Raw genomic sequence first — 14550 nt, 5'->3', positions numbered from 1 at the left:
TACCCGGCTTTCAGGCACTTTATGCGTTACAGCAGACCGCCTGTGGGCACCTGCTCGGCCTGTGTCCCTTGGAGCTCATGTGCTGAGAATCGCTCCTGACACAGGCGAGCTATGGTGTGGTGGCAGCGTGGGCACACGCCCTCAGCACCCTGGCCGCAGGCGGTTGGATGGGAGCAGACACCTACCGCACAGAGCCCTTCAGGCACTCTCTCCTGGGGGGCTGGGATTGGCCCTAGGGGCACTACTCCTAGTCCAGACAGAGACCGAGAGAGGAAGAGGTGACCGGAACTCAGGAGCTGAGGCTGCCGCGGGAGCTACGGTTGGCTCATCTGGCCCCACACCCCTGGCAGCCGAAAACACGGTCTGTGGAGGAAGACATAGGAAGCAGACGTGCAGAGAGAAGGAGAGATGGAGGACGGGGTGTGGACACGGCCAAGGTCCCCCTTCTCCTTCTGGTTTTTGGCCCTCACGCTGCACTTCTGGCCCCGGGAGGTCCCTGAAGACCCCCAGCATCTTTCTAATACATTCCCCTTCTTGTTTAACACGAATCCTGTTTTTGCCATCCAGAGAGCCTTCCCTAAGATATGCTTAGCATCTTGAAACCTCAGAGCCATGGCTTCTTCCCTTTGCAGAGAAGATGAAGAAATGTAGACTGGAAAGACTGTAAATGCTTTCCCCCAAACCTGGCTGCCACTAAGAACCAAAGCCACGACTCCAGCCTTTTCTACGTGGCTCTGATCTCTCTACTGTACAGAGCTGTGCGTGCTGGGCCTGTGATCGCGGTTTCCCAAAATGTGTTCTCCGGAACACTGGGCTCAAGAAATGAGTCCTTGGGGGAAAAAAAAGTATTTTGGTTCCCTGATCCAGCTTTGGGGACACTGAGCCAAGCACATATTAAGCAGCATATTCTTTCCCGCAGAGCATTTCCGAGCCTTTGCTACATGGGAACATACTGGGAATCTACAAAATGCACAATTTATCTGACCGTGGAAACCCCCTTTGTAAGGAGCATTTCATGAGATTCATGTTTTACAGAAAATGCTGCAAGGAACCAAATTTCTCCTCCCTGCCCCAAGATGGTCCCCCTGGAAGGGGGTGTCCTGGACAGATAACTGGAAATGTCCATCCCATTGAGTATGTGACCCTTGTAGATACACAGAAGGAAAAGATCTATTTTATTAACCTGCTTCCTGAGGGTTTGACTAACCTGGAGCAACCGCCTTGGGCCTGGGCACCCCTGGATGAATCCGCTATAACTCAATTTCAGACCTTCCAAGTAATTGATGGGCTTTACCACGCCTGGGACTCCAGGCCCCACCAGGCCACCATCACCCTAGGACCCTGGCCCTCAAGACCCCGGTTCTGCCCGGCCAGCCCCCTCCCAGCAGGAATGAGCCCTGGGAGGGACACAAGCAGGGAGGAAGGGCAGAGGGAGAGAGAGGGAGAATCCCTAGCAGGCTCCACACTGAGCACGTGCGTGGACACGGAGCCTGATCCCATGACCCTGGGATCATGACTTAGACAGAAATCGAGGGTCTGACGCTCAACCGACTGAGCCACCCAAGCGCCCCAAGCGTCCAACCCTTGATAATGGCTCAGATCGAGCCCTTGGGGTCATGAGATGGAGCCACAAGTTGGGCTCTGCCTCTCCCCTGCTCACACGCGCATGCTCTCTCTCTCTCTCTCAAAATAAATAAATATTTTAAAAACTGGGGATGATCCACCAAAAAAATGCACACCGCACTCTGGAAAAACAGCTAGACTGCTGCATGCCAGGGGGCGAGCAGCATGGGGACTCATGACTACCCCTAGACCTGGGGCAAGGGAGAGAGTGGGCCCAGAGAGGATGGGCAACGGAGGAGCTGCCACACAGGACCTGCCAGGGCTTTGGTACTGTCGCCCATAAACACCCATCTTATTATACCCTTCCAGGCTTTGATCTTCTGCTGGTGCCTCCCCTCTACCCAATCAGATGCCCCCAGGGCAGGGAACCGCCTGTGCAAAGGGCACTGGGCGGGTGGACAGAGTGACGAGCCTGGCTGAGGGGCAAATGGAGACTGTCCAGCACAGGGAGGATTGGGAGAAGCCTGTGGGAAGCGGAAGGAAGAGGAGGGAGGGGAGATGAAACGCACGACGGAACAAAAGGGAGAGGAGAGGAAGAGGAACCTCAGGGGTGGAAGCAGCTTTGTTCTGCCGCTTCTAGAAGCATGGGGTAGTTGCCAAGGTTAAACCCCCAGATCGCTAAATACCAGAACAGCACACCCTGGGGGGCAGACGTGTGAGCGGGCCACAGAGGGCCGAGCAAAGCCTCCCCCCCAAAACTCCTGCAGGCACCCACATATCTGGTGGGCGGATGGCTCTCCGCTGAGATCAGCTTGGCAGACCCGCGTCTGATGTGCGCAGTCCTCCCTTTATACAAGCCACGAGTGCCCGAAAGGTTGGGAGAATAAATCAATGCAGGCAAAAGAATCCTCGTTGAAATTCACCAGGAAAATGCATCGCTGAGGATCCTACCGTGAGTCTCTCTCCACGGAGGACAATTGTCCTCCCCATTTGGTTTTTGTCTAAAAGCAGAGGTTCACACACTGGAGTGGCCAAAAGCGGGCTGGCTCTTTCTATGGGGACGTTCTGGTGGACAGGGATGGGTGACGGGGCAGCTCCTGCCTCCCAGACCCCAGGATTACAGGGAGCTTGCTCACCCCTCTCCAACTTCCTGTCAGTCTGAGGAGGGAGAGCGTGTATGCCTCTACCCATTCTGCGGAGAGGTAAACTGATAGATCAGCACTGGGGCCTGCCAGTTGCCCAGCCCTGCTGTCACTCTCTCACTGCCAGCTGCTCCCAGATCCTGGTCCAGCAGGGACATGGGGAGAGTCACCTTCCCCGTTCATTCCAAGCACACCAGCACCAGCTCCTTCAGCAAGATGAATCTGGGAACACTGTGACCAGGCTGGGGAAAGTGATATCTGAGGTCGGGAAATCCATCAAGGAGGGAGGCAGCTGCTGTAGATCAAAGCCTGCTCTGTCTGCCTCTACATCATCATTAGCAGAGGGCAGAGGTGGGGAGAGGCCAGGGGGCAGGAGTGAAACTGGAGGGCTCTTTAGGTCTACAGAGTAAAGCTGGAGGCCCCAGACGTGCCTAGTGGAGGTGAGGGGGGTGGGGGCAGGTCCAATGCCCTCTGAGCCCAGGATGTGGTGGGGGCCAAAGGAGGAGCTCCAGGCCCAAGATACATGCCAGGGAGGGAGGAAGCATCTGAGCTGAGTTTTAAGGAGGTGCTGGTGGTATCCAGTACCATAAGGGTCTGCTTGGGGAGGCAGACCCCTATATTGAGGGAGTCTTTACTCTTAGGGGCTTAACAGGAAGAAAAGACCCCACCAGAAGTCTTGAATCCAGAGACCCATCATGAAGTAGCCATTAATGGGGTATATGGATGGACAATCAGGAAAGGGTTCCTGGAGGAGGTGAGCCTAAGCAGCGCTTTAAAGGAGGAAAGTGGAGAGAGACTGGAGACCTGGCAGGCCCCCCCACCCCCATGCCGCAACATGCCTTCATCGGTCCCAGGATCTTTCCTCCTCAGCTGTTGTCTGTTTGGAGTTGTACAGTTCTCTAATCGTTCAACCAATGTCGGCCACCAAGACTGTGGGCTCAGTTTTGCTCACCATTGTGACACGGCGAATGCTCAATCAATGTTTTCAGAATGAATGAATGAATGAATGAACGAATGAACAGCCCTAACTCCCATGATGGCCTAGAGACGGAAAGGATCAGTCCCACGGAGGGAGTGGAAGGCAGCAGAAGGCCCTGGAGGTCTCTAAGCACGAGTGGAGCCCCAGCTGTTGAGCCGGGCAGAGGACAGTTTGGGTCAGTAGGACAATAAGCACAGGGTTTGTTGCACTTGTTTTGGGAAAACTGGGAGGCAGTGGATGAGGAGCCTGCCATCTGGAACTTCGGGGGTGCCTGGAGCTTGCAGGAGGCAGGTGTGGAAGACGAGAGGGCCCAGGATGGAGCCAAACCTCATAGCATCAGCTTCTCTTCTCAGCCCGGGCTCCTCCAGGAACCACTGTGCCCCTGCCTCCTGTCTCCCCCACCGCCTCCTTGGTCTGATGGCGCAGAGTGATTTGTGGCCCTGACAAGTTGAATTGTGGGTAGAGCGGCTGTCCAAATGGGGAGCAAATTGGAACTGCGGCTCCAGCCAGCGGGCCATCCATCATGGGGAGAAGGGCTCCGTCAGCACCTTACTTCCCCCCGCCTGGCCCAGGGAGGAAGAAGGCTCCTCCTCTCTCCATCTTGGGTCTGAGGGGACCATGCAGAGAGGCCTGGGCTAGGGGCTCAGTTAGAGGAGAAACAGAGAAGGGGAGGACTGAGGTCATCACTCCCCACAGGCTTTCTATTTACAGGGCCTGCTTTGGGCTGCTCCATAGCATTTCCATGCCGATGAATGTCCTAGAAGCTTCCCGAGACGTGTATATGTTTACAAATTAGGAAACTGAGGCACAGTGCACTCAGGTTTCAGGCCCAGACCGGCACGGCATTAAGAGAAAAGGGTGGGGGGGGGGGCATGGCCTTTGCTGCTGGAATACCTGGAATTCTTAACAACGCACTTTCCTGCAACATGGAAAAAATCAAAAGCAAATGAACATTCTATCTGGCAAAACTCCTAGCTCCCAGAGGTGACACCTCCGTGACTCCATTATGGACCAGGGAGGTAAAGGAAGCCTCTGACCCCCAGAGCCTGCCTTGGAGGACTGGCCACCTGTGAGAGGAGCAGTACATTCCAGAACTAGGTGTGTCTGCTGTGTCCCCACCTGCAGCTGCTTCTAAGCCTCCTACGCCTGGCACCCGTGCCTCCATCGTGTGATCCGGTTCCTGGCCACAGAGGCTTAGAACAGGGGTGCTCAGCAGCGCCAAAGGCCGCCTCCTCATAGGCTAGTCCCTGACCTTGACTGGGGGGCCTGGCTGAAGAAGATGAGCTAAGCCAATGAGATTGGAAGAATTTGGAACTGGAACTCAGCCGCCCAATCAGGTAGCCGAGAGAGCCAAGCTGAGAGGCCGCATGTGACCTCAGGAATCCTCTTTCTCAGCCGCACCGCCCCCCAAGACTCTCTGCCCTGCTTACTTTCCCTCCACCTCTCCCCACGGTCTGCCTCCAGAAAACCCTGTGTGTGCAGAGGGGAGAAGGGTGGGAATCTTGCTCTGTGTCATCCCACCTGCTGCAATCTCCTGAACTGTCATCCACGTGAGTCATTTCCGTTTCCCCTTGAGGGATGCGATTTTGAAACTCAAAAGCCAGGCCCCGACTGCTTGTTTCTTTCTTTATGCTGACTCATCCCTTCCCTGAGACAACAGCTGTCCTGCTGGCTGCTGAACAGGAACAGCCAAGGTCAGGGATGGGGGCACACCACAGAATATGGACTAGCGTTTCAGCCTGTCACCCTGCAGCACGAGGCTTTGTGTGGCCAAAGACCCCCAACACTGAAGCATCAGGAAGGGAGAAAGCACCCCCCTCTGTCTCCTCCCAGGGTGTGTGTGTGTTGGGGGAGGCATGGGAGGGCCTTACTCTGCAGACATTGTATTCCCGATTTCACTTCTGCGGGGTCCTTCAAGGCCACCCTGGTCCCAGGGCCCCTCAGGACCTGTCGGCTTCATGCTAAAAGTCCAAACTGTTAGCACAAAGTACAGTTGTGTCCGTTTCAGGGTCCAGTGCAAGAAACCGAAGTAGTGAGGGGAGTTTAGGCAGAGAGGGAATTAACATAGGGAGTGAGGTGTTTGCAAAGTCATGGGAAGTGCTGGAGGCCGGGCCTCGGGGAGTGCCTGAGAACAACAGTGCTGAAATCGCCCATCTGGGGAGGTGTTATCCCCATCAGGAAGGTGGGGGATCGAGAGCCACCAGTGAGACACAGGGCTACGTAAGAGCAACCGTCACCGCCATACCTGCATCTAGGCTCCCACAAAGCTGGCGACTGGAGGGGGGAGGGGGCTGCTGAAGGAAAACCCATGTGCCATCAGCAAATAGCCAAAGGGCAGGAAGCTACTCTGTTTCATTGCTGCCTTCCAGATCTGGGGCAGCTGCAACTATTTAGCAGAACCTAACCGGGAACCAAAACCCTAGGTGCAGGGGAGTCTGGGAAACATAGTCTTTAGCTTTGCAGCCTCTGCAGCACCAGAAGGAATAGAATCGATGCTGAGTCCAAGCACGTATCTCAGAGCCCAATACCGGATTGCCCAGAGACCCCGCAGGCTGACTTGGCCCATCTTCTACAGCCAGTGCAGGCTGACTGCTTTGGGTTGAGGCCTGGCCGTGGAGAAGATGTGTGGACACAGGAGGGTTTATTTGGCTGATGGTCAGGGCAGGAGACTAAAGAGCTAGGTACATATCTGCGAGTGTGTGTGTGTGTGTGTGTGTGTGTGTGTGTGTGGAATGGGGTGCACATGCACGTACCTGTCTGGGGAAGAGCAGAGGGCATCTTCGAGGGTTGAGCGATCCATCCCAGCTCTACCCACATTCCCACTGGGGCTCTGATAACAGGAGCAGCCAAGGCAGTTCAAATCAAGTGTTTAAAGTCAGAGGTAGAGGGTGGGACTGTATTTGTTGGGGGTCCCAGCATCTTGAATTCAAAAACCAGAGTACCCAAGTGTCCCTCTCTTCAAAATGCAGTTGTGACCTGCAGACTCTGGCTGTGGGTCCCCCGAAGGAACTTTTGCTGGAGTGAGGCGCACCGGCACTGGGGCCCAGACACCCCTGCCCCCCCACCTATGACAGTGGACTGCTCTCTGCCCGGTGCTGGCCTGGGGCAGGACTGAGAGGACCGGAGATGCCATACCCAGGAACCATGTGACCCCGAGGCTGGGGCCTCCTGTGCCGGAGCCCCCAGTGGAACCCCTCCTCCCCTGAACTTATTAAATAGTTCATCTGCCGCCATGCCCTGCTCCCTGGGAAGATGAAGGGGCTGCTGCTTCTGAGGAAGGAGGGTGCATGCAGGCTGAGCACAGGTCGTGACAAGCCACCCGGGAGCATAACCTGTCGCAAGGCAGACAGGACACCTTCTCTCCACCCTCCCCCCACCCTTGGAGAAGCGCCCTAGCCCCTGCGGGCAAGAGGGGCCTGTGAGCAGCTCCTGGCCTCCTCCTTTGTCTATCCCATAGTGATACCACTTAGTTCAACCAGGTTAGGTGGGGCTGGCCCCACTCTCCCACCTGCAAGGTTTGGAGTGTAACCCAGCCTAATCAATCAGAGGCCCTCTGTGCTCTGGCCCCGGTGATTGGCTTAGGGATGGGCATATGACTCGAGCTGGCCAATTAGAGCCCTCCCTTGGGATTTTTGCCTGAGCTGCTCCTCTGGGATTCTGAGCTGCAAGGATGGTTTGGTAGGCTGAAAAGGTGCCTTCGTCCCAAAGATATATTCACTTCTAACCCCCAGAACCTATGAATGTTACTTCATGTGCCAAACCATATGCTTAAGTTGCAGACCTTGAGAGGAGAAACTTCTCCTGGATTATCTAGGTGGGCCCTAGACAAGAGATTGGACACAAATAAAGGAGAAGGTGACATGAAAGTCGAGCAGAGAGAGATGTGGCCACAAGCTAAAAAGTGCTGACAGACAGGGTGCCTGGGTGGCTCAGTCAGTTAAGCATCCAGCTCTTGATCTCAGCTCAGGTCTTGATCTCAGGGTGGGGAGTTCAAGCCCTGCACTGGGCTCCACACTGAGCATGAAGCCTACTAAGAAAGAAAGGAGGAAAGAAGAAAGAAAGAAAGAAAGAAAGAAAGAAAGAAAGAAAGAAAGAAAGAAAGAAAGAAAGAAAGAAAGAAAAGGGAAGGAAGGAAGGAAGGAAGGAAGGAAGGAAGGAAGGAAGGAAGGAAGGAAAAAGAAGACAAAAGAAAAGAAAAGGAAAAAGAAAATGCTGACAGTCACCAGAAGCTGAGGAGGCAAGGAACAGATTTTTCCCTAGAACCTTCAGAGGGAGGGAGCACCATGCTGGCACCTTGATTTCAGACTTCTGGCCTCCAAACCTGTGAAAAAAATAACATTTCTATTGTTTGAAGCCACTGAGTTTGTTGTAATTTGTTACAGCCGTTCTAGGAAACTAACACAGTGAGCTCCTACAGTTGCAGAGTCGCCTTGTGCCCGGTGGGGTGGGGGGGGTGGGGGGGGTGGGGGGGGTGGGGGGGGTGGGGGGGGGGGTGGGGGGGTGGGGGGGTGGGGGGGGGGGTGGGGGGGGTGGGGGGTGGGGGGGTGGGCGGCGCTTCTGGCCTGCAAAGAAGCAGATTGTGAGAAAAGCAGAGGTGAGGGGCGCCTGGGTGGCTCAGTCGGTTGGGCGACTGACTTCGGCTCAGGTCATGATCTCACAGTCCGTGAGTTCGAGCCCCGCATTGGGCTCTGTGCTGACAGCTCAGAGCCTGGAACCTGTTTCAGATTCTGTGTCTCCCTCTCTCTCTGACCCTCCCCTGTTCATGCTCTCTCTCTGTCTCAAAAATAAATAAACGTTAAAAAAAAATTAAAAAAAAAAAAAAGAAAAGCAGAGGGGAGCCTGGAGAGAGGGGGACTAGCCGGTAGGCAGAGCCCTGAAGGCGCCTTCCTTCCCTGGCCTTGTCAGCAGCATAAGCCACCACAGGTCCCCCCTTACTTAAGCCAGTTTGAAGTGATGTTCTGTCACTTGCAACCTAAAAAGTTCTGACTGACCTTGTCACGCAGTAATTACCAAGAGCCTAAAAAAGAGCTCGAATCTTTCACCCAGTATTCCCAGCTTTCTGCCCTAAGAAAATCAAAGGACAGTCATTGTGGTATGGAAAAACAGAAGAAAAAAAAAAAAAAACCCTCCATATGTAACCACAGGACATGGGTTCATAAATTATGGCACATCCCTTTAGGGGGATATTATGCAGACATTAAAAATCATATTTCCATGCTCATTATAAAATGTTAAGTGCACAGCAGGACATCAGAGATATGCATACACACACACACACAAACAGGGTGATCCCATTTTTGTTTGTTTTAGATCATTTTTTAAAAAATAAAGCATTACAGGGGTGTCTGGGTGACTCAGTCAGTTAAGCGTCTGACTTCGGCTCAGGTCATGATCTCATGGTCTGTGGGTTTGAGCCCCGCATCGGGCTCTGTGCTGACAGCTGAGCCTGGAGCCTGCTTCGGATTCTGTGTCTCCTTCTCTCTGCCCCTCCCCCACTCACGTGCAGGGGCACACTCTCTCAAAACAACAAACACTTTTTTTTTTAATTTTAAAAATAAAATAAAAAATAAAGCATTACACATACGATGGAAATCCTTTGCATACTTCTCCCCTGTTCCTAATGTAGCCCCTTCCCTCTCCAAATGTAGCCACCCTAAGTTGGTATGATTCCCATGCATGATTTTAAACGTACATACTACCTACGTATGTACCCATAAGTAATATGTAACATTTGTACACTATTTTAAGTTTATTTATTTATTTTGAGAGAGGCAGAGAAAGAGCACAAGCAGGGGAGGGGCAGAGACAGAGGGGGACAGGATCCAAAGTGGGAGGTGTGCTGACAGCAGAGAGCCCGATGCGGGGCTCGAACTCACAAACCATGGGATCGTGACCTGAGCCAAAGTCCACCGCTTAAGTGACTGAGCCACCCAGGCGCTCCAATATTTGTACATTTTTATAGTTTATTAAATAGACACTCTGCAACTTGCTGTTTTCAACCAGCAATATGTTTGTGCACTTAATCCATCTCGGTAACATGTAACATTAATTTTAACTGCTGTCAAGAATACCATTTGTAAGTATCCCATACTTTATCCTTTCTCTGGTTAATAAACGCTGAGATTACGGACAATATTTTTTTTTCCCCATACAATGCTGCAGCTCTTAGGTTTCCTTGTGCACCTAAGTGAGATTGTCTCCGGGATTCACGCCCCAAGGGGCAGGTGCTGGGTTGCAGGGCGTGGTCGCCCTCCCCTTCCCAGAGCCCTGCTCCTAAGCAGAGGTAGCAAGAGTGGAGAGTTCCCGTTACCCATATTCGGGAAGGAGAGACGTTTCATTTTTGTCAATCCAATGGGTAGGAAACCGTCTCTCATTGTGGTTTTCGTGTGCACCTCCCTGTTTACCGTGCCCAGCTTCTTTCCGTATGTGTGTCCCATCTGGTTTCCCCTTCTAGTCCATGCCTTTGCCTATTCTCCTGAGGTGTTTGCCATTTGCATAGAAAACGTATTAATAAGAACTTCATGCAAATATCACAATGGTTTAACAAGTCCGTTGTGTTTTCTTCACAGTCACACGACCCCCTTAATTTGTCTGCCTTCCCTACTTTGGGAAACAACACCCCACCCAGCCTCCTCTCCTAGCCTCCCCACCCACACGAGCCATGTGGGCAAAAAGGACCCGATCCCGCCTCACCAGCCGCGTGATTGGCCCGGGGTTAGGCATATGACCCAAGCCAGACCAATCAGAGCTCTTCCTTGGGATTTCTAGAAGTGGAGCTGGCAGCGAGCCATTTCTCTGGTCCTCCCGTCCTGAGGTTGTGAGCCGTGAGGCTGGTATTGTGGCCCCATGGAGACAGGCAGCCTGAGACCTAGAAGCCTCCATGCTGAGGGAGAAAGGAGTGACAGTGGAGACATATCTAGCACACCTTAGCCCTCCTGGCCACCAAGTGATGGCTTCCCTCCTGCCTGCGTAGGCTCCAACTGGTGTCCCCTCACGTGCCACCAGAAGGGCCCTAAGTAACCTGAGACTTGCCTGTGTTTCAAGTTTTCTACAATAGGCCCATATGTTCCTATTTATAATCAGAAATTAAATAACATATGTATTGTTAAGTCTTTCTCGTCTTTTGAGGTTAGATACAAACGCCTGTCTTCCATGCGGTCTTGTCTAATCACCCGGCCAAAGCCCTGAGCAACTACTGTCAGAGCTGGGGTGTGGCCCGGGGCACTGTGGGAAATAAGGTCAGTAGTGAGCTTCTCCCCAGCAAAGGGTCCCGATGGACACAGGGAGTGGAGGGACAGAGGACATGAAAGCCTGGGAGGCCAAGTGGGGCTCTCTGCTGAATTGCACAGCCTTTGGGGGAACAAGGCCCGGCCAGAAACCAGCCCCCACAGGGCACCTGCCAGCCTCCAGCCTGCCCAGGGTCTGGGAAGACTGCACAGGCTCTGGCCCCTTAGACCGAGGGCTGCGGAGAAGCCTGCTCTAGATGCTAGAGCAGCAACGCCACCAAGTTGCCACCAGGCTTCTGCAAAGGACCCGGGCCTGCTGTCCCGAGGGGAGGTGCTTGCCCAGGGCGACCCTCTGCACCCACTCCTATCCCCGCGGGTCTTGCTCCTCCCCTTCTCCCCGAGTCTAGAGGCTTAAAATGAGAAGCGTGTTCCAAAAGATGAGGCTAGGGGCGCCTGGGTGGCGCAGTCGGTTAAGCGTCCGACTTCAGCCAGGTCACGATCTCGCGGTCCGGGAGTTCGAGCCCCGCGTCAGGCTCTGGGCTGATGGCTCAGAGCCTGGAGCCTGTTTCCGATTCTGTGTCTCCCTCTCTCTCTGCCCCTCCCCCGTTCATGCTCTGTCTCTCTCTGTCCCAAAAATAAATAAACGTTGAAAAAAAAAAAAATTTTCAAAAGATGAGGCTGATGGGAAAACTTCAGCCAAATCAATTAATGATAAAACCCTTGAGCAAACACAGCTACTTTTATCATTTTAGAATGTTGTGATTTTGAGCAGCAAAAGAAATTAAATTAAAAAACGTAGAGACTCTGGGTCAGAACCCCGGCTGCTCTCGTTGGTTTTTAATCTCCTATTAAATGATATATCTTCTGATGGCTTTTGTCAGCTTATTCAATGTAATAACACAGGACATGTGGCCCACTGACCCTCCTCCTTCTCTCTCATGGCTGAGGGGGCGGGTGCCACCGGCAGCCAGGTCAATTGACAAGCTCCAAATGAGGATGGAGAGGTGGGCCAGGGTCAGGGGGAGGGGCAAGGGGCTGCACGGAACTGTACATCACCAGAGCTGTGCTGGCAGAGGGCAGGGCCGTGAGGTGCCCTGGGGCCACCCATCTAAGCCCTCACATTACAGATGAGGTAGCTGGAACCCAGAAAGCCAAAGTTTTCCGAAGTCACGTCGAGTCAAGAGTGTCCCAGTGCCCCGCCTGTAGCCCATTCTGTGGAACCTACCCACATAGATCATCCAGAAAGGAGACTGGGCTTGGGGTAAGGAGTGGGGTCTCCAGCCTTCCACCTTCTCTCAGGGCATTAGCAATGAGGCTTATTAAGCTCCGTCTGGGAGACAGAGTTAGGATTCCAGTCCCCCTCTCCAGGAAGACACTGACCACTGGGGAGAGCCTTTCCTCATACTGGGGCACCTCCCAGTCTGATGGCGGGACGCAGACAAATACAGAGAGCCAAACCTACAAGTAAATTGTTCTGGTGAGAACACACCATAACAAGAGGGGACCACTTGGAATTTGGGTTGGCTTCACCAAGGAAGGCTTCCTGGAGGAAGCTGAGACTTAGGGAGGAAGAGCTGGTCTCAAGACAGCTTAGGCAGAGGATCTGAGGCAAGATAGAAAGGCTAGAGCTGGTGAGGGAGATGAAACACAGAATGAGTTGCCTCCATGAGTTGTCTGTACCCACACACAGGCACACTGATAAACATACGGGTCTGTTTGCACACACTCACGCCTACATGCACATACTCATCCATGCACGCTCATAACCACAGGCTTACGTGCCAGGTAGAGGCACACACAAGCTTTCTTACACCTCCATGTGCACACACACATGTATGCACACATGCATTTGTGTCGATAGACCTGTACATGACAGACCTGTACTGGCCAAACCCAGCTTTGGATAAAGCTCACGTATGCTCTGCTCTGCACACAGGTAGTGGGCCTACCCTGCCCCCAGCCACACTTGGGGCCCCCAGCACCTGCATCGCCTGCCAAACATCCCTGAGTCCCCCTGCTTGGGCTCTGTCTGCATCCCCCGCCTCTGCCATGGTCCGGGAACCTGGTCCATGTATCTGCTGCCTCTCCTCTGGCCCTGTGGGTGGGTGAGCGAGGGCCAACCTGGAGGACACTCCCAGGGGAGCCCCTGAGAGCTCCTTCCTCCAGAGGACCCCCAAGCTGGGGAGGAATCTCAAGGGGCTGTCTGGGCCACCTGCCAGCTTCAAAGGGGGACCCTGCAGCCACTCACTGCTCTATCCTGTTTACTCAGGGTCTCTGCAGCAGGCCAGGTTCCTGTGAGACAGACTCTGAGCTGGAGGTCCCCGTGCAGCTTTCCTGGGAACAGGCCCCGAGGGAGAGTGAAGGAGTCAGGACTGGACGGAGTGAGGAGCTGGGCTGTGATGCAGGCACAGCAAAGGCCTCAGCTGCCCCCCAGGAGCCTCGCATCAGGGACGACCCTGCAGGCGGCCCCACAAGAAGCAAGGAGGACGGTGCTTTACACTGTGCATTTACCAGTCACTGGACCCATTTTCTGCCTCCAGAAAATGGGGTAACCGTGGGGAAGGAGGTTCCGCCTCAGCCGGGAACACTCCCCAGGGAAGAGGGGCTCACCTTGGAGCTATTAGCCGCCAACATTCCCCACTGAGGGGAGAGCAGGCACCTGAGTCTTAAGGGGCTTATGTGGGCAGCACGGCGGAGTCGACCGCGGTCTGCAAAGGACTCCCTTCCAACTGCCAGTCGCACCCGTGCCCCTCGTGCTGCAGTCAGGTGCTCCTCTCTTGAGCTTTTCTGGGCCCTGCCCCCTTGTCTTGTCCTTCCCGCGTCATTCCAACTCCTTGGACTGGTGTTGACAATTCCACGTTGCAGACTTCTGCTTCCCTTCCAGAAAGCCAACGCCGAGGCTCCCTCCAGCACCCCCTCTCCCTCTTTTCCTGGGGGCCAAGATCCTCTCTGGGGAGCTGAGTAATCAGGGGAGGGGTTAGGACAGTCTCTGCCTGCCCGCTAGTCCTCCATGACTCAGATCGGTGGGACAGGGGCTGAGGCCATCTGTTTTGCTCTGGGCTGACAAGACAGTGGCGTGGGCTTGTGACTTTATTATTCAACAGGCTCTGTGGGTGGTAGATTCCTTTCCACTTTCTACTGCCAGGATCCCCTTCTCCCGGTCCTCTGTTGATATCACCCCCATCTCTGGTTCTTCTCACAGACAGCCCTGGCCAGGGTAGGAGCCAAAGCCTTTGGATCAGAGGCAAGACTTTCATCCCTTCCTTTCCAGGGAAGGTGTGAGCCAGAGAGCGCCCAGCCTGGAGAGGAAGGGGCTGTTCCACCTCCACCACCACCGTATTATCACAAATGCGCATTTGTTCTCACATTTTAATATCCCCGAAACTACGATATGTCTAATAATCGATGACTTCTCCTGGCTTAACCAGCAGCATTTTTTTCCCCTTCATGGTACCTCAAACAATGGTCACTCTTTCAACGAATGGTGTCTTAGATTTGAGGCGACTGAGAGGTGCCGCCTCCCGCCACCAGCCACCACCGCCACCTGCGGTGGGGGAGGGGAGGGGGCAGGAGCCGGCGAGACCTCCCACCTCAGGTTTTCACCTCATGGCTTTGGGACCGAGGCCCTCCCAAGGCCTCC

The sequence above is a fragment of the Lynx canadensis genome, chromosome B2, assembly GCF_007474595.2.
Source record: "Lynx canadensis isolate LIC74 chromosome B2, mLynCan4.pri.v2, whole genome shotgun sequence".
NCBI lineage: Eukaryota > Metazoa > Chordata > Mammalia > Carnivora > Felidae > Lynx > Lynx canadensis.
Note: the sequence above shows the minus strand (reverse complement) of the source record.